The 15,379-nt window shown below is 40.2% G+C and overlaps 1 protein-coding gene across 3 annotated transcripts in view; it reads left to right on the top strand.

Moving 5' to 3' along the window:
* znf462 (zinc finger protein 462) overlaps positions 1–15,379 on the top strand; it is a 56,064-nt gene that overhangs the window by 7,142 nt on the left and 33,543 nt on the right. The gene's annotated exons all lie outside the window — the stretch shown is intronic.

A 15,379-nucleotide genomic window follows, 5' to 3' on the forward strand; every position in this document is an offset into this window, starting at 1 on the left:
ATATCTCTCAGGCTCGTGATTAAAACGCAAATTCACAAGATTTAAAAGAGTGTCAGCGCTGCATATTAAGTGGACTTGTATTTTTTTTTCTTATTGGTGAGTTTTCACCATGACAACCTGAAGACGGCAGCCACACAGCAGATAACCATTAATGCTTGTCCCTTCCTAATCTGCTTGGTCATTATCATCTGTGCAAAAAAAGGGCCAAATGTTACTACTGAGTGCTCCGCAGTCGTCCTCCTTTTCAGAAGGAACAATCTGAGCCCTTTGCTAAGCACAAAGGCTACCCTTGGAGCAAGGTTACTTGTACCATGATGGCCAGCTTCTTCTTCTTTTTTTCCTTTTTTTTGTTCCAATGCTGCTTTAGAGAGACATGGATTTGGCAAGTTGGATGTCTTTTGATTGACAAAGGGAATGTCTTGCTTTGCAAAGTAAGTCTATATAGAGGTCAGCAAGTACACTGATGTTAAATAGAAAAGGCCAAGTGACTGGTGATGGGTGATGTCAGGTAACGTGTCAGAGAGACAGGCTGATCCAGGCGCTGTCTGACCTTGTACCATACATGACTGTGACATAAACTGGAAAGTAAAAAACAGGAAGAAGAAAAAGCTTGATATATTTTTTTATTCTTATTATTGAGGTCTGCATTTGAAACGTTTTTGTGGTTCAGTTTATGTTTACTTGTTCTTGGTCAAGCTTTTTGCTATAGATGTGCATGTCTTTTTTTTTTTTTTTTTCCTTCTAGTTTTTTTGAAAGAGAAAGTTGTCACATTTTTCTGGGCTCATCATAGCATTCCAACTAGGTGCTGTGTTAAAAGAATTCCAACTTTCCTCTTTTTGATGTGAGGATTTGCTTGAAGGCTTCAGTCACTCAAATACTTTGAGGTCCAGAGATCAAAATCTCTGGGCCGGGGGGGGGGGCGGTTGTTGAATGTCTTGACCGTGTGGCGAGTTGGGACCAGATATTGTCACAGCAATGTATTCTTGAGTTTCCTCTTTCAACACGATTTCAATATAAATGTGTAGGCCAGTATTAATAATTGTATTAAAAAAACTTGTTGGCAAAGAGTTGGTGTATTGTAACTCCTGTGGTGCTGCTTGTAAAAAAGTTGCAGTTTAGAAGTAAAACTCACAGAGGAAAAATGTGAAGAAGCCACTGAATAACATCACAAATCGGGCTTTTGCAGTTTTTTAACGTTGTTTGCTCTTCTCTAGTTACACAGATATCGTGCTGTATTGTGATATTATTGTAACTGCATGCAGTGTATTGCAATAGCATTGCATTGTGAGTTGCTCCACGCCTGCGATCCCAAGCATGATGTTGCCATTTAAATCAGTTTGAAGAGCAGTAATGATTTTGTGAACCTTTATCAACTGACACTATAAAAACATATCTTTGTGCTTCATTTGGTTTCCCTTTAGTCATCTTAACGGACTGGCAGTTAGCCTACATGATCTTCTCAGTTACCCAGAATCCTTAAGGGTTGCCTGATCCTGCTGCGATGAGTTGTTTCTCTTTTACGCCCTTTGAATGTGACACTCGTGAAGGTCAGGCTGCGGCAGATCAGCAAAGCTTGCTGGATTGCAGCGTCTGAAAGGCTCTGCACCTGCATTTAGCAGTCTCTCTGAGACAAACCAGGATTACTGAGCTGGATGTTCACAAAAATCTTCACTGCTTTTCATTCATTCTGCTCGATTGCAGTTAAAGGTTAGACACAAATGACTGCTGTTTGTCTATGCAAAAATGGGCTACTTCTGCTTTGTAAGTGTCCACTGCTCAGTTTTTGAGACCTGTGCTTATGTATGGTCCAGTGTTGCTTATGTTCATTCTGATTAGAAAAAAGCAAAAGCTGATTTTCCAACGTCAAAATAGTGCAATTAATAATCATAAAGAGCCTGCATGCTAAAAAAGTAAAGTTTCAGATGGGAAAAAAGGGTATAAAATTAGATTCACGGCTCTTGAAAGGTTTCTCTCAAACACAGCGTAGATAGATGTTATGGAAGGAATTATAGAACCATGAGGACCACATGTAGATCAGGTCATCTTCCTGTGATGGACACTCTTATAAAGAGGAAGCTCAAAAGGAAAAACTACCAAGAGGCCAGCAGCAAGCTAAAAATATCTGAAGGACTATATAGCAGAGTCTGTCCACAACATGCAGTTAGCAAGAGATTCATGTGTTCTGCACACTTCTGAACTCTCTGCGGGGCAGCGGCATGAAGATTTCTCTTCTCCAAAAGGCACATTTTAATGTTGCAAGCATGTGGTTAATTCCCATGACAGGAAATGGAACTTGTGGTCCGATGAAATCAAGGTTGAATGTTTTGATCTTACTTGCCAAATATGGAGGAGTGGTACGTTTCAGAGTGCAGGTCAAAACCTTTATACAGCTGTTGTGTAGATGGAAGAGATAATAAATTCAGAAGGTTTTGAGAGAAAATGTAAATAGAAATATTTATCATGACTCTGACTGAAAATATTCCCGGGATCTTTGGAAAAAACTGACTTTAGGAAGGCAGGAGAATCTCAGTCTTATGTTGGTGGACATTACTTGACATTAGTCATTATCAGCTGCCGGTCAAATCAAACCAAGTAAGGCTGAAGAATGTCTTTGGTCAGAGAGATGCTGTTTAGCTGGTTATGGTTGACCTACTTTTTTTGAATGCCATATGCCTCCTGAAACAGATCTCTTCTCAGATTTTACGCCCAGCATTTTTATCAGCCACATTGGTGACTATGGTATTGTTTTCAGGCTTTGGTTTTTAGGACTCTGTTGCAAAATGTAGCCCAAAAGAGCCAGAACTAGTAGAAAAGCCACTCCTAGGTACTTTGGCGTGTGTTTATAGGTCTGTGTGCCTGACGACAGATTTTGTCAGCATGATGGCACCGTGTACAGGTGGGTAGCTGAGGTCAGTATTATGGCCGTGTTTAAAGATGGGTGTGGTCTGAAAACACATTGACTTTGTGACTTCTCCTTTAGTTATTAGTCAGATAGCTGATTATATCTTATGACAATGTGGAGGATTTCTGGTGTTCTGGAAGATGTTTGTGACTTTTAGACTCTCCAGAGTTGGCTGATTCATTTGAAACATGATAGAAACATGACTATTCTGGTGTTTTTTTTTTCTTTTTTTGGTTTTTCCTAAACTGAGTAATAATGCTGGTCAAACTGCACTGTTATTTAAAACACACTGTCCTCTCGAAAACTAAAAACTGAACAGAAATGTGAAAAGAGAATATTTAAGTTCAAATATATGCTAATGCTCGACAGGGAGAGCATTGCGTGGTGGCATTGCTGATGTATTTTCAGCCCTTTTTCTGTTGCCTTTCATGCCATTCCCCATCCCTTTCATTCAATTCCAGCAGATGTCTGATGAATGTTATGACAAAATGTTCATACTGAACATTATTGATTCCTCACATCTTCCCTGAAAAGGCCTGGTTCATTGATCGGCCAGGTGGGATCGATGTTTCATCTCGGCACATTCAGACTTCCTCAAATGAGCAGGATCATGTGATCACGTCATTTAAGGAAGCTCTGTGCTCTGATCACAGGCACAGAAGAATGAGGTCAGTGTCCAACTAACTGCTCTTATCACACAAGCTGTTGTAACGAGACAGATATGCTCATCAGTAATATAGTAGCAAGATAAATATCTGTCAGATTCAGGTTGCTAAATTAAACCTATCAATTTCTTTGTTTTAATTATCAACACTGCCAAAGTAGAAGGAACACCAATTTGAGTATAATATATGGGGTTGCTACTTTCTGATTTGGTATTTCTATTCAAGAACTCTAGACTGTGGAAGTACTTCAGCTGGCTTGTTTTTTTTTTTTCAGTTCGCATCCATCATTAATACCTTCACAAAACATCTGAGCAAGTCCCAAATATATCCTGAAGCTCCCCAAATATACAGCCAGAGACAAAACGAGCTATCTTCTGCAACAAGAAGAACAAGGAGTTCTGCAACAGATGGTAGTGCACGCTTACCTCATTCCACCCCACCCCCACCTCACTCCAGAGTCCAGACCTCAACAACGTTGAGTAAGCCTGGGATTACGTAAAGAGGCAGAAGCAGTTGAAGCAGTCTAAATTCACAGGAGGACTGCTGAAGTTCTCCAAGTTGCTCAGAGCAATCTACAAACCAAAGAAAGTATGCTTAAGCACTGGTGCTGTTTCAAAGGCAAACAGTGGTCACCCACCATAATGATTTGGTGGTAATATTATTTGGAATCACTTTTATGTTACTTATTAGTGCATTTTTGTAACAAATATGTTACTTCATTACTTCATCTATCACATCTCTTCCAACATTGAATTGGTGTAGCTGTGCAAGTTTGGTGTCTTTCAGAACCAACCTTCATTTTATCAGTTTTTAAAACCAGTTACATGCTTGTTGGTACCTGTAAAGCATTTGAACACACCCACTTATTGGGTATATCCAGTCATTTAGCTGGTACTGAATGTAGGAAAAAACCTTTCCATAGCTAATGATGCAATTATTCCACCTTTGGACCAAACACTTTTTTGTGGTGCCATACTGGTGACAGATTTTGTGCACCAGTTTGTTTTTTAGTGGAAATCACATTGTTTGAACACTGACTGCATTGGTGGAAAAGAGGTAGCTCTGAGGCTGCACTTTAACACAGTTACGTTTAGCTAAATACTAATAATAGAAATAAAGTTGTTGCTTTCAATGACAGTGCCCCGTGCTAAAATAAGGCCTGTTTCATGTTAACAATCGTGCCAGGTTTGAAGTGATTACTGAAGTGAGAAATAGAAATTGCATCAAATACCAAACCAGTAGGTGAGACATTTGACTAAAAACAAATGCAATCGCTCTGCATGATAAGTTGCCAAGAGTCCTCCAATGTGCACCATCAATGTTGGCAACAGATTTAATAGAAACAATCATGTGGTTGTTGAAATACATTAGATTAAGTGTTGAACCAACAGGCACATCACAACTTTAGGTGCAAGCAATTGATAATCAATCCCACATTAGCAATGCACAGCCCCTACATGCAGGATCTCTACATTAGACTTTTACTATGCAAAAAGAAACTACTATACAGTGTTTTTCTGTCTTTCAGTATGTTAAGTCTTCTGTGATTGGACTGTGAAGGTCAGTCAGGTTGGACCAGCCTTTCTGTTTTGAGCCAGTGTTGTTATCTGCTACACTGCCAACAGATAAAACTTCAACTGTGCGGCAACAAAACTCTAAGCTGCATGCAAATTTTTTTTGTTCTTCAAACCCGACTCTTACATTTCTAGGTTGCATTTGAGGGCATCCTTCCAAAATTTACCAAGGCAACTTTCAACGCTCATACAAAGTAATTCTTGATCCTTTTCAGGGGAATAACGCGCTGTGACATATTCACACCCCATGGTTTTATTGTTTGCTGAGACCTTCAGGTGAAGTTACACCACGAAAAGTCTGAGACAAGTTGCTGCTGGAACTCTGTACATTGTATTTTAGGATGTGATGCTGTGTAATCTTTCTGATTGTTGTGTGTGTGTGTAGTGCAGTGCAGTAAATTTAGACGCATATGGGTGCATGTAAGCTGACAGTACAAATGTTAATTATGCTTCCTGGCTGCCCTTTGGCTGCTGTCTCAGGGCCTGTAGCATCCTGTGTTTGCTGACCCTAACAAATTAAATTAACTGATAAATGTGCGGCTTTATCACACTGTTAACACTGTTAACCTTCCTTTAAAATAACATTTTTACCTGCTATGATGACACGCTGTAAACAGATCACTGACATATCACCTTTTAAGTTGATGAAAGTTTAGCAAATCAGTTTTCACTACGGTAATGCATTAATTTCCAAAATTTGGAAAAAATAAACTAAACCCCCCAAAATGTAGGATTTTTAAAACTGATAACAATATTTGAGTATTAAGAAAATCCAGTATGCTAGCCGAAACATAAACAGATTTCCCTAACATTTGTTATGTGTAGTTATTTATGAGTGCTTGCTAAATTAATGAGAATAAAATTTTTAAAAAAATCTTGTTTTATTGTCACAAGTATTAGAGAACTTATTTACACGCTGCAGGACTGGATCAGCTGGTTGATGTTTGTGGTGTTCCAAACACTTTGCTAACAGGGAAATTGCAGAGTGCCTTCTTGGGGACAAAGTATGTAATATCAACACTTATAGCATGGTTGAAGGGTGTTTCTCTCGTCTTTTATGTACTTCTAAAATGTTCATTTATCTCCCGTTATAAAAGCCAAGATCAATATATCATCTAAAAACTAATATGATACGATATGTCAGCTCCATATTGATTGGGCTCCACAATAAAGTATCTTATCTTAAAGAGTTATTTTTTTCTAACTTCATCCGTTACACAGCAAATCAATTTACTTTGAGCCACCTGGAAATTCTGAAGTCCAATGATCGCTCTCTTTTAGCTCTGTTTTTGGTCTCTTCACTGATAAATGTTACACAACGCTGTTTTTGTTTTTCATTGAAAACTGCTACATGCTGCTGCTAAAAGCAAGAGCAATTTATAAATATCAGTGAGGGCTTCAAAAATGATGTGTAGCTCTTGTGTTGGCTCTTGCTACAATAGGTAGCTCAAGGACCATTTTTCACTCTGACGCCATGAGGGCACACATGGTAAAAGCAGCAGTGGTTGTTAATAGTTGAGTAGGGAGCTGTGTTAAGGCGGAAAAGGTAGTCATCACAGAACAGACCTTTTTAACGGATACGTTTTAATGGGATTTGCTAAAGCCCTAACAAAAATACAAAAATAGTATGTTAAGATTTCCCACAGATGTGGAAGGAGTGAGTCAGTTGTCCTGACCATCTAGTCAGTGTCTGTGGTGGCTCTATATGCAACTCAGAGCAGTCTCAGTGCTAGTGGGAGCTTTGTGTTTTTCCAAAAACTGAATTGTAGTTGGCTCTGTGTTATTTTGCCTTTACATTCAAAAGCATGCATGTTTAAGTGGAACTGTCATGATTTAAAAAGCTCAAATGCTGTCTGTAAAGTGCTTCCCATTCTAATCACCTCTGCCTAGTATGATGTTGGTCTATTAAGTGCTGCCACAATATAATCAAACCCACCAAAACATGGACTCTATAAGGCATTGAAGGTGCCCTGTTGTGTCTGACAGTGAGAAATTAGCAGGAGATCCTTTAAATCCTTTAAGTTGTAAGGAGCAGCTGAAGCAAATCAGACTTGCTGTAACAAGTCTCCCAACACCATGGTACTGATTCATGATTTATCCCATTGTCCATCTGTATGTATCATGTCCGATTGGTAAGCAACGAGCCTGTTTGTTTAAAGGTGCTCCTGACAAGTCTGTAGAGATAAAAAATGTTCTCGGATGTTCGGGTCATTAAAGCTGTCCATTTAAGTTTTGCTCTTTTCAACATACATATGCCAGGTAATATGAGCTCTTAACATATTAATATATCCTGTACCTTGCACATTGCTGAACGATAATAACCATTATTTGTTTCAATTTTAGACAATCTCTAGTCTACAAGGTTATTAGAAAAAAGTGAGGAGGACCTTTTTCAGTTTCTTAAAAGCAAACTGTGACATTTTGTAGATTGGTTGCATTGTTTTCAGGCAATATAATCCCAAATATGATGGAGCAAGTCAGCAAATTGTCACAGTATATACACTGGCATTTTTGCTTGAATTATTTTAATTAAGCATCAAATATTTTCTTTCAGGAAGTTTCAGTCTAATTTAAATAAGAGCTTCAGATTTTTTTTTTTTTTTTTAAATTTAACTTTTCTCCACCACATTAGGCACCAAATCAAGTTTGTCCATTTAAATATGGTTCATCATCATCAAACTGCCAAGCTTCATTAAGTCACTACTCCTTTACATCAGCCGAGCTGGTTTTCCTGTTTGTGTCAAAACAGCTGGTAAATAATTTAACAATAAAAGACCAACGGGATCTAATACTCCGTCTAATGATTACAGTGCGTGAACAGGTGTAATATGACCACACACAAAAATGAATCTGAGGCCTTACATTGTTAGTTTGCTGGTTTCAAAGTCTCACAGTATCAGGTAAAGAAAAAGTTTAACAGTTTGGTGCCAAAATAAATATTTCCTGCTGCTGCTTGACTTGGCCCATACTTGCATCCGTTGATTTCAAGAAGATAATTTGAGCCTTCACCTATAAAGAGTGACTTGCAATGTTAAGGAACTGCTAGGCAGGAAAGAGGTCTTCTAAATTGTTTAACGTGTATGCACTGAGATTGAAAATGGAGACAAAATCCTTTTTCTTTTTCCAAGTAAAATCATGAACCATACATTCATTCATAATGCCCTCATTCCTGTATGAACTTGAGTCATCCTAGAGGTGTTCCATTGGGTTGAGATCAGGACTCTGTGCAGGCCAGTCAAGTTCTTCTACACCAAACTCATCCATGATTTTATGGACGCTGCTTTGTGCACTGGTGTGCAGTCATTTTGGAACAGGAAGGGGGCTCTTCCCAAACTCTTCCTAGAATGTTGGAGGGATGACATTGTCTAAAATGTCTTGGTATGCTGAAGCATGAAGAGTTCCTTTCACTGGAACTAAAGGGCCGAGCCCAACTTCTGAAAAACAACCCCACACCGTTAACGCCCCTGCTCCCCTCCACCAAACTCTACACTTGGCAAAGTGCAGTCAGACAAGTCGTGTTCTCATGGCAACTGCCAAACCCAGACTCTTCCATTTGGTTGCCAGATGGAGAAGAGTGATTCGTCACTCCAGAGAGCACATCTCCGCTGCTCTAGAGTCCAGTGGCAGTGTGCTTTACACCAGCGGTCCCCAACCCCCGGGCCTCGGACCGGTACCGGTCCGTGAGTCGTTTGGTACCGGGCCGCGAGAGTTGAGGCTCAGGTGTGAAATGTATGGTTTTCAGGGTTTTTATCGGTTTTCAGCGTTATTTTGTTATTGTTTTTATCGTTAACTCAGTTTTCCTGGGTCTTTTCACGTGTGTTATGAATAAATCTTCTTTTTTTCGGTACCGGCACTAGTTTTATTTTGTTGTATTTATCCGCGACACCTTATTGCCGGTCCGTGAAAATATTGTCGGGCATAAACCGGTCCGTGGCGCAGAAAAGGTTGGGGACCGCTGCTTTACACCACTGCATCCAACGCTTTGCATTGTACTTGGTGACGTAAGGCTTGGATGCAGCTGCTCCGCCATGGAAATTCATTCCATGAAGCTCTCTACACATGGAGCTGATCTCAAGGTCACATGAAGTTTGGAGGTCTGTGGCAACCGACTCTGCAGGAAGTCAGCAACCTCTGCGCACTCAACATCCGTTGATCCCTCTCTGTGCTTTCACACGGCCTATCACTTCATGTCTGACTTCCTGTCATTTCCCAGTCGCTTTCACTTTCACGACTGGGCTTGTTACACAGGTGGCATCCTATCACGGTGCCAAGCTGGAATTCACTCCTGAGAGCGACCCATTGTTTGTTTGTAGAAGCAGTCTGTATACATACATGCTTGATTTTTATATTTTATCAGTGTAGATTTAGACATGTAAGCAGAAGTGCCCCATTCAGAAACACATGTTGTAGTTCAATGTTTACTAAACTTAAAATATGTTCCATTAAAGATGAGTGGGAAGGCATGCAAAGGATCAAGTGAAAAAAATGCTTAAGGCATAATTCGATAATAAATGATGAACTGACCCATATTCATCCACTACTTAGAATTCTGTTAAATATCAAATCCTGTTATTTGTAGCCCATTATTGTTATTTAAACGGTGCCTGTCAGCAACATCTTTTAGATGTGATAGGATTAACAGTTAAATTCATCAGACAAGCTTGAAAGCCTGAGGACACAATGGTGGTATCATTTAAAAAATATTGCCTGAGTTAAAACCAAGTTGAAAAGTTACAGCTGCAGCTAAAATTTGCTTATATATTACATGCCAAATTACACTTGGGAGACAATTCTGTAATTCTCCCAAGTGTCTGATCCATTTGTTCATTTGGCTTCACGGTGCTGCAGTTGTGGTTGACTAAATTTGACTAAATTTCTAAACTTTCTTCATGTGGAAAAAACCCAAACACAACTACCAAAGGCTTTAGGGATTAAATAGACCGTCATTGACTTGTTAAGACTTGTAAGATGGCTCAAGAATCGTCATTTGAAATTGTCAGCTAATAATAAATTAAAATTTTGGTACCACTGAATAACCTGTAAGTCTAATTGAGGATCTGAAAATGAAGCCCGGTGAGTAGTGGAAGGCTATAAAAAAATGTCATGGCATTTCTAGCTTTCAATTTTCACTGTTCCACAGTTTCTCTTAACAGAGGAAGTCGGGACTTGGAAAACTGCAAAAAGCAAAATTTGTATTGAATGTGTCAGCTAAACCTTACCACATATGAGTTCTGGCGCTCCATTCCTCTGTATAGAGCTGCTTGCGAAAACAGGGTCTACATGGAAGAGTCATCAGGAAACCTCACAAAAATCAACATAGGAAGCATGCAAAACATCTGCAAAAGCACGTTATTTTGGAAAACGGTGGACGCATGGAGGTTATATTGCGTATAGCTTGCCAATTGTTTAGCTTGGGAGAAGAAATATTCTGCTTTAGCATTGTGTGTAACCCATTGCAACAGACAACACTGCACAGATATGAGGACGATTGGATTGCACTTAAATATAGAACAGTCTGGATTCGTCAGTCATGCAGTCATTCAAAAAATAAATAAATGTGAAACTGAAAAGAGACAGGTTCCCACATCAAGACGAGTTTCCAAAGCATACCTTTAAAATCTAGTATGACCTACTTAAAGAAACTCAGGCTGAAGCTTTGGAGTGGCCCTCATAGTCCCCTGACTTGAAGAACATTCAAAGTCTCTGGGTAGACATCTTAAACATGCTGTGTGTGCAAGAAGGCATAAAAATATCACAGAACCTGACATGATATGCAGGGAAAAGTGGGTTAAAATTCATAGAGAGATTTTGATGGTCACGCTCTCCTTGGATTTCACAGTTCAAACAATCAGTAAACAGATAAATTAATAAAAAGGTTTGTTTCAGCTGTATGTCGGTGTGCATGATGTGCTTGCAGCTTCACTTTGTTTCAATTCAACTCAGTTTCTATTTACAGTGATTTATATAGTACTGTGCAGAACCCTCGAGCCTCCCCTCATTTCTTTATCTTCTGCCAGTGACTTATTGAAATGTGCACATATAAATGAAAATTTCCGAAGTAAGTATTTCGAAAAAAACAAAAAACAAGTTGTGTAATTCTAACAAACTTAAAAGTCAAAGTTTGGTATGACCAAAGTTATTCTTCTAACACAGCCTGAACTCTCTTAGGCAAGCTTTCTCATCATTTAAGTGTTTTCAGGAATGGTTCTCTAGACTTCTTGAAGGACATTCAAAGCTCTTCTTTGAATGTTTGCTACCTTTTGTTCCGTCTTCTGTCAAGACGATCGCAAGCTGCCTCTATAATGTTGAGGTTTACCAATCCATGACTGATGGTGTTCCACTGTGTTGTTTTTCTAACCAGGTATGCTTTTACTGCATTGGCAGTGTGTTTGGAGTCATTGTCGTGCTGAAAAATGAAGCCGTTGCCAATCAGATGCTTTCCAGATTGTATTGCATGGTGAATCAAAATCTGTCAGTATTTTCCTCAGTTCATAATTCCACCAATTTTGACCAGTGGTCATCCTGAACACCTCTGGTTGCCCCAAACTGAGATAGGTGTTGGAAAAAAAAAAAGCAAGAGTGTATTAAGATTGTCGGCCAACTTTTGAGATAAACGTTGGAATTTAAGTTCTCATTGTCAGATTCATTCTTTTTGGCTGAATATCGTATTGTTTAATACTCTTGATTAAATCTTTCTATTGCAGCAGCACTCTGCTGCAACCTGCCATATTTCATGAATAATGTTCAAAAGACAGGTGCATATAGACTACTGAGAGGAAAATGTTGAAGAGGAGATTACTGATTTTTTTTTTCTTTTTTTTTTTGTAAAGGCACTGTTTTTGTCATCCTTGTGAAAACCTATCATTGGATATAAATATGAGTTATTTTCACAGAGCCAGCGTGCCAGCATGCAGACGCTGCTGGTTATGAACCTGCTTGTTTTGTAGTGGTGTGCAGCAGATGTCTTTTCTCTTGTGGCTCTGTGGCTTTATGATAAAACAATCATAGCAAAGAGCTGCAAAATTTGACTCCTTGTAAAAAAAAAAAACAACATAAAATAAAATTTTCAGTTGGGTGCACTAATCTTCTTCCAGTGAGAGTCACTGAAGTCTGATGTACGTCCGATATGTCCAAGTTGATGCCAGGTTTGTGATGTTTTAGGTGTAAACTTAGACGGTTTACAGTCTTGGCAAGTTGCTGTTAAGCAGTGACAGCTCAGCATGGTTTTCTGCTCACTGCATATAATCTTGCAACTGCAGGTACATTTTGTACACCATCTTCCATTATTTTCTATATACTACTGCTTGCTAAAGTGGTGGCGAACTGTGAATATTTAAAGCTCCACTGGTGATGATGTTGTCCTGATGTTGGGTGCTGAAGTTCGCTGAATGAGTAAGAAAAAGATCTACTTCTCATAGGTGACTTCTTGCAGGGTAGAAAGACCACTGCTCGTGAAGCAGGGATGGAAAGACACAGATTTTATTGAATTTTTTTTCCTTTTCCTCTACCGTCCCATTTATCTGGACTAGACTTGTGGCTAGGTGTACCTTGTGAACCCTTAGGCTGCGTGTGGTTCCTGGCAAGGAGGCAAATGTGCTAACCATTACACGATGGAAACATTACATTTGACACTAGGTGCTTTTTTTTTTTTTTAGAAAAAGTTACTAAAGGCTGTTAAAACTGGCTGGGTGTTGTGACAGAGTCACTAAGGTGGCAATAATGAGACGAACTGAAGTATCACTGCTGTGAAGAAGATTTATGGCAGGTGCTTAAGCTAGTTCCAAACATTCAAAGCAACTATTGTAATCCTGAAAACTAAGACATGGCTGTGAATGGTCTCCTCCTGCTGCTGCTGCTGTGTTTGGCCATTACTTAACTACTATTAACTTGCTTGAGTTTGATAAGTTCATTGTTTTTCACTCATTTGCTGAGTGTGCTCTGGTGAATATTACCTTTGCTAACATTTTGCTCTTCTTCTTGATTTTTCTGGTGGTTTGTAAGCAGCATCATGGTCCATTACCTCCACAACTGGAGTGCAAATGGGAAAATCTAACTTTACATTTACTGTTTCTCATAATAAATACCAGGAAAAACTCAGTTTACATTCGCTCTAATGCTTTGAAAAATCCGACTTTATTTTAATGGTAAATTAGATTTACATGACATAATACGCCTCGATAATCTCTGTAATCTTTGCCCCATGTAGCACAACAAACATCTGTATAGAGAAGTTCGACAGTTGAATCCATGTTTATTTTATTGTTTATATTTCAGCGTCTTGCTTTGTTTTCGCTCAAACCTGTGACAGGGAGTAACTTGTTTATTTTATGAGTTACTCATAGCTGCGTTAGATGTTGCGTGCTATTTGTGTTTGAGAAACTCTTAAAGCACACACTCTGATCCGGTGTCTTGAGTTCTCCGGGTCCGCTGACATCAGAGGATGGGAGTAGACATCTTGATCTCCAGATCTCTCTTTCTCTTGTTTGTGCAAGAGGCCAAATTCTCACTGGTATCGTGACGCAACGTTTTCTCCTCTGCAAGACACAATGAGATCTTTCCCTGGCTTTTCCTTTTTCTTCTGGGTAAACCCTGGTGAAGCACTGTGGGCTAAAGAGATCAGGATTTGGAGTATTGTGTGGTTACCTACCTACACATTTCTGTCTCTCTGCTTTAAAACTTTCTAGAAACTAAACATAGTGATTTCTTCTCTGTTGTGGTCATCTAAACTCTACAGAAAACAGGAATAAATACATTTCCATGATTCTGGCTACCTGCTGTTATTGCCACTATCATTTTTTCCCCCTTTAAAAAAATCAGGCTGTCATTTTCATTCACTGGGTCATTAATTATTGAGGCTGTGCAGGTTGACGAGATGCACATCCTGCCTTGTTTGCCAGATGACTTATCTGTCGCCAGGATGCATGCCATATAATAATTTAACACATCTGTGGACTTTTCTCTCCCAGACAGCAGGAGATGGTTGCGCTAACCAACAGTTAAGGACAAAAACCTCTGTACTCCTAATCAGCTTAATGCTGGCTTATTCAAAGGCCCTCTTTCAGACAGAGCAGCTGCTGTCAGCCAGTTTGAGTAGAGGGTGTGACTGCTGGCAGAGCTTGCCAATGCAGTGAGACCGGTTGGTGATTAACAAATGTCAGTAGACTTTGGAATCTGGGGAGCCCAGTCTGATGGCTTTGTCCTCTTTTGCTTGCACCGAAGGTCTTCCAGGTGGCTCCGTCATGCACTTTCACCGCCTCCCACCCTTCCCTTCCCTTCCCGTCCTTTCCCTCTCAGATCTGCTCTTCCCTTTTTGCTTCTGTGTGCCCCTGTCTCCTCAGGGCTCAGGGTTGCAGAGCGCTCTGAGATAAAGAAGTTCAGACACGCCTCACATTTTTAGACCCCCTTGTGGAACGTTGCTGGCGGCTTCCGCAAAATGCTTTTGCTGTATTTCGCTCCGCAAACTGCCGGTGGATGCCGCTTGCTCTGACCTACTCTTTCTTCCCTTTAGAGGGACATCCAGCATTTCTCCGAGAATCTCTTGATGTGAGAGATAATGTCGCCGAGAAATGAAAAGACTGCGCAAAGTCAGGCTGGCAAGAGCGTGAGATGTTTTCTGCTGAGCTGTGTGGGCAGAGAGCTCGGGTACAGTACTGTACATCTGGCAGATAGATTTCTGTCAGCAGCTCTCCAGCGACAGGCTGCCTGCCTTTGAGGAAGAGGATCAGATCTGTGGGTCCATGTTGTGTGCTGGCTGAACACCTAAGCGCACATAGTCAGCTCCTAAAATGGCTGCCCTTGAAGCTCGGCTCAGAGGAGGATCTGAGCAGCTCAGTCGCTGTCTGTTAGAGCCCCAGCTGACTAGATGAAAGCAGTTACACAATCTCACCCATTAACTTGGTGTGGTGCAGGGACTGACTGCCTGAAAAGACACAGCGAACTCTGAGGCAAATGCTGGTTGTGTACAAGGGTTGTTTTTATTTCTCTCCCCCTCTCCTCCCTGGCCATCTCTCTCCCCTCCTTCTCCAACGGGATTCTCTTGATATCCATGTCAAGGAACCCTTCATTAGGAGACAACTTTGTTCAAAACAGCAGTGAACTGCCAAGAGAGCAGGGTGGGGCCACGTGGTGAAGTTGTAACCTGACCCCGAACAACAATGGCTCCCCTGGTTGCTCAGGGACATACTGGCAGTTTGGCTGGCTCTTGTGGAGCGCTCCACTGGCTGGTCAGTTGGGTGTG

Source organism: Oreochromis aureus, linkage group 7 (genome assembly GCF_013358895.1).
Source record: "Oreochromis aureus strain Israel breed Guangdong linkage group 7, ZZ_aureus, whole genome shotgun sequence".
Classification (NCBI taxonomy): domain Eukaryota; kingdom Metazoa; phylum Chordata; class Actinopteri; order Cichliformes; family Cichlidae; genus Oreochromis; species Oreochromis aureus.